The following is a 7,713-nucleotide window of genomic DNA, read 5'->3' as shown; positions in this document are numbered from 1 at the left end:
CAGAAAAGCTTCTTCACAGTCAGGGGTCCACAGAAATTCCTTCCCTCTCCCTTTGATTGCTTTGAAGAATTCTTTGCACCTATCCGACGACTTCGACACAAATCGATTTAGGGCCGTGATCCTTCCTGTTAGACTCTATACCTGTTTGACGCTGGTGGGAGATTTCATGTCTAGCAGAGCTTTTATTTTTACCGGGTTAGCCTCAATCCCCCGGTGGTTGACCATGAATCCCAAGAATTTTCCCGACTCTACGCCGAACACGCACTTCTGCGGGTTTAGTTTCATCCTATATTTTCTCAGGATATGGAACATTTCAGTTAAGTCGGCGACGTGATCTTCCGCCCTTTTCGACTTCACGAGCATGTCATCCACATACACTTCCATAGTCTTCCCAATCTGCTTCTTGAACATTTTATTTACCAACCTTTGGTAAGTGGCACCGGCGTTGATCAGACCAAACGGCATTCCGATATAGCAGTAGAGCCCTCTATCAGTGATGAAAGAGGTGTGCTCCTGGCCAGGCTCATACATAAGGATCTGGTTATACCCGGAGTATGCATCCATGAAACTGAGCAAGGCATGTCCTGCCATGGCATCGACCAACTGATCAATTCTTGGTAGGGGAAAACTATCTTTCGGGCATGCTTTATTTAGGTCGGTGAAGTCCACGCACGTTCTCCATTTGCCGTTGGGCTTTTTTACCAGTACCGGGTTTGCTAGCCATCCTGGGTAGAAGGATTCTCGAATTAGTCCGACGTCTAGGAGCCTTTCTACTTCCTCTGCTAGGGCTATAACTCTCTCTCCGCTTACGACCCTTCGTTTTTTGTTGAACCCCTTTATGCTTGGGGTCGATATTCAATCAGTGGCACATTATTTCTGGATCAATCCCCACCATATCAGAATGGCTCCATGCAAATACATCAAGGTTTGCCAACAGAAATATTGAAAGACCTTCCTTTAACCTTGGTGCCAATTGGGACCCTATTCTCAGAACCTTACTCGGGTCTGTTTCATCAACAGGGATTTCGATCGTATCTTCTGCTGGCCCCATCTTTTCCGTCGGCATTGGTATCCGGGGATCCAAGTCGGGGGAATTATAGATCTCCTGGTCTTGTAGAGAGGGTGCATCCCCTTTAGGAGGTTTGCCTTGCGTAGTAGAGTCATCAACTTCTTCAGTATGTTTTGCGGGCGAGGGTGCTCCTGCAAGAGGCATGGCATCACCCTGTTCGAGGCTTTGCAAGACATTGAATCTTCCTTCTAAACGTTCCCCACGGAAATCTGATTGGACTATGGTATCCATCGCCTCCTCTTCTTCCAACATCTCAATTCTGATTGCATCTTCCAAGTACAACATTGTCGGGGGCAACTCAGAGGGATGTTCTTCTTCTTGCTCAACATAATAGTGGACTCGGATTTCCTTGGTTGGTTGCTCAATGCTTTTCTCCTGATCCACGTCCGGAGTATCATCGGCGTGGGAGTCTTTTCTGAAACCTTTCATTGCTTTCCTGTAGCACTCTCGTGAGTCATATTGGGAACCCCTGATACTTCCCACTCCATTCGACATTGGAAATTTGATAGTTAGGTGATGAATTGAAGTGATGACTCTCATTTCCCGCAGAAAAGGTCGTCCCAATAACACGTTGTGGGACGATTCCTGATTTAGGACCTTAAATTCAAGCATCTTTGTTACCGACAATGGGCTTTCCCCCAGTGTACATGGAAGCCGAATCGACCACATGACTCTAACTCCCGCACCTGAAAAATCATAGACCCACGAGTCTTCCCCCGACATATCCTGATCAGGCAGTCCCATCTTTTTGAAGGTGCTGTAATAGAGGATGTTTGCTGAGCTCCCATTATCCACGAAGGCTCTATGGACATTCTTTGTTCCGATTTGGATGGAAATAACCAACGCATCATTGTGGGGATGATGTACCCATCGGGCATCTATTTCTCTGAAAGTGATATCCATGGACTCACCCTTAAACACCTTGGGTGGCCGAGTTTCCACCCTATGAATATCTGTGAGAGGCCTGAACCGGGCTTCCCTAGCGTATTTTGCAAAGGCTCGGTTGCTGCATTCCATTCCGGGATCTCCCCCATAGATTGTTCGGATACTGCCATCCCTGACAAATTTATTTTCCTCCAGGGTATCATTGTTTGTCCCGCGTGGGGCTCGTCTTTCCTCTTCCCTTGTCCTGTCATCCTTGTGCTTCCTTACTTCCTTGACTACCCATTCTCCGAGGTATCCTTCCTTGATAAGCGCTTCAATTTCGTCTTTTAAATGTCGGCACTCATGCGTGTTATGTCCAGATGATTCATGGTATTCGCAATATTTTTTCTTGTCTTTGCTTTGCCATGATGATAAAGCTTCAGGTTTTCTAAATAGCCCTTTATTTCTGTTTACCTCGTAGATATGATCAATAGATGTGACCAAAGGCGTGTACCGGCTTGTCCTGTAGTCATAGTTTGAGGGAGGGCTCCATCCCCTCCTTGTGCTTGCTGTGTTTACCCGGTCTGGGCTTCGACTATCCCTTCGGTATCTTGGGCTTGGAGACCTATCCCTTTTCCTTCCTTTGTTTCTCTGACTCGACTGTGAAGTCGGTTGTACATCTGCCAAAGATTGTTCTATGGCTTTAAAGGATTCTGCCAAAGCGAAGACATCTGCGAGAGTGGCCGGATCCTTTCCTTGCAAGTGCTTCCAAAAATCTGAACCAACCCTTAATCCTGCGATCAAGAAGCTTTTTAAGGCTTCGTCCGATGCTCCCCTCACGCTAGTAGATTCAGCATTGAACCTTTTGAAGTACGATGTCAAGCTTTCATTTTCCCTTTGCCTAACATTGGAAAGAGTTGTGACAGAGGGCGCGTATCTCACCGCGGCTTGGAACTTGGTTAAGAACAAATTCTTCACCTGATTCCACCGGATCTGAGTTTCCGTGAAAACGGAGATCGCTAGTAGTGTTGCGATACCCGACCGGCAATTGTGCCTCTCTTACTGCTTCCGAGAATGGGGAAGGGATTTCGGCTGTAGCCGTCACCCTGCCTTCGAGGTGGTTAAGTAGCCTCTTTAGATCTCCTATATTGAAAGTTCCCACGCCAGGAATGGTCTGCATTTGAGGCTGTGGACCTTGAGGTGTTTCCACTTGATTCCCCCCGGGAGGGGCTTGCTGCTGGTTCGTATTCTGGGCATCTTCGGGTATTATGATTATTTCAGGATTTCGTTCTTGGTTTCTCCCTTGATTTCCTTCTCCACCTTGGTCGCGGCCCCGAACCGTACCGCGATCATAGTTTTCTACATCTCTGTGATTATCCTGTTCCGCATAATCATAGCCATCTGCTTGGTTATTCTAGCGGGAATCATTTTGACCGCGGTAATTGCCACGACGGTATCCGCCTAAATATCTACCTCGACCTCCACCTCTTCCTCTCCATTGAGGCCTTCTCCATCGACCGTTTCCATACCCACGTCCATATCGATCCAGCGATCTGTGGGGAGGAGCTCTCTCATGATCGCGGTGCCGCTCCCGATTTTCCTGGGGATTCGGGGGCACACCGTTGGATCGCGGTGCCACTCCCGATCTTCTTGGGAATTCAGGGGCACACGCGTTGGGTCGCGGTGCCGCTCTCGATTTTTCTGGGAATTCAGGGGCACACGCGTTGTATCATGGGGCGTCACATCTCCGCGATTAGCTTCTTTCTGCCATTCAAGTAACACCATTCTCAAATCGTCATCGCCCAAGCGAATCCCCAAACGATCTTTCAGAGCTGCGAAGCCTCGTTGCTGATTCTCCAGTGTCGACTCCGCCTGTCGGCGTTCCTCGAGACTACGTCCAGAGCGGTGAGGGTGGGTGACTCCCCGGGTATCTGTCCGCAGAATTTCCCGTCCATCAGCATCTTCTTCCACTAACTCAATGATTGGGGACGTGTCATTAGAATAGTCCAGGCGTCACGGGGTTATCAGCACATGCCCTCTTTCAGTGTGGACATGGCCGGCCGAGACATCCCTATCCGTCATGGGTGCTTTTCCAGGTGCCTGAGCCGCCCGGTTGTGGCGAAGACCCCTCCTGGCCTTGCGCCGTTCCACGGCGCTCAACCTTGAATCGAAACCATTCAAAGCATCGCCCATGTGATACAGTTATTCCAACAAGTCGGCGTTGCTGATGAGCACAGGTGGCTGTCCTCCAACGTCCAGCGTGGGACGGTCAGTCATTGGCGGAACGTAGGGTTCATATTCGTAGCCATGATCATAATCTTCTTCAGAAATTCCATCGTAAAAACTTCCATCGTGATATTGAGACATCCTTCCTCCCAGATGTAGATCTTGATTAGCCCCTCCTTCTAGCGCCAATTTGTTGACGGAGGAATTTGGGAACAACAAAACTTGAGGTTAGCAGCCGGAAACAAGATCTGTGATGGCAGCTCTTCACCGGAAACATGAACAGTAACCGATAAATCTGATGAACAGTATTCGTCGAAAAAGTTGAACAGTGTTTGGTGGTGATGATTATTGGGGGCTGAGATTGCTTAGGGTTAGTGGTGGCTCCTTTGCGCTCTCGCTTCTGACCCTTTATAATGTGCCTACGTACCCCTATTTATAGAGGATCAAGCCCACGTAGTTCTTGGGGAACAAGAAACCTAATGGGCTTAGATTTCTTATCCCGAGGCCCAGTAGGAAGCCCACTGGAAACCGTCTTCTACTAGCTTTAGGAATGTCCGCCGATGAGGCCCAACCACAAAGGCCCAAGGCTCGTCCGTGGCTTCGAGACTTCACGGATGAGGCATCTCCCTGGCCAAGGATAACCCTCCGCTACCAGCTGTTTCTCTAGTCCGTGGACGCAGGTATAGCCGTGGTTCACCCCAAATGTTGGACGCATCCTTGTCCCCCGATAAGGAGCCCCTACCAGATTGCAGGACAAGTGATCCCAAGCTCTTGGGTGCAAAGTGCAGGATACTCTAAAGTCTCCCAACGAGGACACCCGTTGACTACAGAGACAGAGCTCCCAAAGCAAACACCAGATTTCACCCCACATCCCCAATGAGGACATCCATTGACTACAGGAGGAGGCCTTCAGTCCAGGCATACCCCTGGAGGTCTCTGACCACGGACACCGCATTTCCTGTAGATATGCTACAAGAAGGAGTTCTTCAACAGAGTACCTGCATCAAATAGGTTAGTAATAACATTCTCCATCTTTCTTGAGTCTTCCAGAGAATCCATCAAAGCAGCATATAAAAGTTGTATTTATATGTCAAGCAGTAGTTGAGGGCGCGCCTTGACAATTCTGTATGTTGGTGCCGCCCTGTGTCACCAGCCTTTGGTCTCTTCTTATATCATTCTACACCATAGGGCGCGCCCTAAACTATTCATCGTTAGGGCTCGCTCCAATTCTATCCAAGCCAACAAGCAAGTCTATCAAAGCAATTATGCCCAAACAATCCGTCCAAGGAGCCTTAATTGCCCAAGGCGCGCCCTAAGGCTCACTACAGTACAGGTTTCAATTACAAAATTTCTCTCCTCCTTCTTGATAACTGGGCGCGCCTCCTCCACCCGTTTGAGGGCGCGCCTCTAATACATGATAATCACAACCATTAATCAGCTGCTCAGTCAACGGGGCGCAATCTTTGGGCGCGCCTTCTATTTATGGAAAGTCAATATCATCTTTTTCCTAGATTTCAGGCGCTTCTCCTTTGATTCTGCTCATTTTATTAATCTAAATCTGAATATTGTTTATACCAATTTTTGGGCATAACAAAATATTTGGCGGTATGAAAGGCCAATTAGCCTGGAATGTGATATCTTGGGGATTAACTCTTTACTTTATCTTATATCAATAATCTACATAATAATGTTTTAACTCAAGATTCATTACACTGACCAAATCTGTTTAATTACTTTTAGTTCGATTTTAAATTTTTGTAAGCCCGGATCAGTATGATAATTTTCTGATATTCTGGATAAATAATATACATGATTTTCTTTTAGTTGGCAAAATCATATTTTTTTTTTATTTTAATATTATTTATATTGGATCAATTATTTAATACCTTTTATAGTCTGAATGAATATTACATATTATTCTGTTTTAGCTTGGTTAAGTAATATAATATTCTAAGTCGGATCAATAATATTTAGTATTTTGTCTTAACCCGAAGCACATTAAACCAACTAAATTAAACTAATTATATTTAGTTTGCTTTAAATTTTATTTTAACCTGGCTAAATAGTATAATTTTATTTTAGCCCAAATAAAAAGTGTAGATTATTTATTTTATCTCGAGACTATTATACCGACCGACATATTATCTTATTATATTATAGATTTAAATATATAGTGTATGTATAATGGATCTTATAATATTTGTTTTATAGTTTAATTAAATAAAAATTAAGTTAGTTGTTAAAGTAAAGATTATTTTATAATTTAATAAATAAAAATTAAAATAGAAGAATAAGTAAACTTTAATATTAATTAGAATAATAAAAATTTCTATATGAGTTAAACTTTAGATAGATAGAACAAGTTGAATTTAACATCAATTAGAATAATATTAGAGTCCGATATGAATTAAAATTTAAATTGGTAGAGAAAATTGACTTTAATATCCTTTAGAATTAGAATTGACCGGCCAACCAACAGACCAACAAAACTTTTAATATTTCGTCTATTATAATGTAATATAGACAGATATATAGATAAATTTTAGGCGCACTAATAGATTACTGTTGTGCAAGACATACATGTACAATAACAAGACCAAGTCATATTGACAACCCTAAGTAAGTTGTATTGTAATCTTAGTTTGCATTTTGTATTGTAACATTTAAATTCTATAAAAATGTCAAAGGGGCAGACTGAAGCCTTTTTCTTTAAACAGTATCAAGCCTTAGAATTATATCTGGAAGAAGATCAAGAAGATCATGCCTCATAAGAATTGTGAAGAAGTTTAGAGTTAAATAAATCTGTTTTGGGAAAAATGTTCTAAGTCAAGATCTCTACAAGTCACCGATTTAGTGTTATAGAGAAGTTATTCAAGAACTCCATAATGACTTATTGAGAATCATGAAAGCTACTAGAGAACTCAGAGATATCGACAAGGTAAATTGAAGACATGAAGATTGGAGATATCGACAAGTCATTTTTCACTAGAGAACTCAAAGATATCGATAAGCCAAAATTCACTAGAGAACTATGAGTTATCGACAAGTCAAAATTGACTAAAGAACTCTGAGTTATCGACAAGTCAAAAAGTCACTATAGAACTCAGAGATATCGATAAGTCAAAGTGAAGATATGAAGCTGAGAGATCTCGACAAGTTAAATTCTCTTATAGAGAACTCACAGACCTCTATAAGTCAAAACAACAATAGAGTAATTATAAATCTCGATAAGCCAATATACTTATCGAGATATCAAGTTCTCTATATGCCTAACTGGAGATCTCGAGGTAAAGTCTCAAAGTACAAATTGTAGACCAGTTCAATATCCAAGATTAACAATCAACGAACAATCCAACCAGTTGGACTGACAAATCTAGAAAAAGCAGCTTGAAGAGTGTGCAAGATCAAGGGTGAAGATTAACTGAAAAAGGAAGATTAAAGTTAACACATTATGCAAAGATATGCTAAGCCAGAAATGGAAGATATACCTTTCCTAAAATGAAAATGATTAGTGACAGTTTACTAAAGTGAATAACATCTCTTATTATACACTG

Source organism: Apium graveolens, chromosome 7, assembly GCF_009905375.1.
Source record: "Apium graveolens cultivar Ventura chromosome 7, ASM990537v1, whole genome shotgun sequence".
Classification (NCBI taxonomy): domain Eukaryota; kingdom Viridiplantae; phylum Streptophyta; class Magnoliopsida; order Apiales; family Apiaceae; genus Apium; species Apium graveolens.
Note: the sequence above shows the minus strand (reverse complement) of the source record.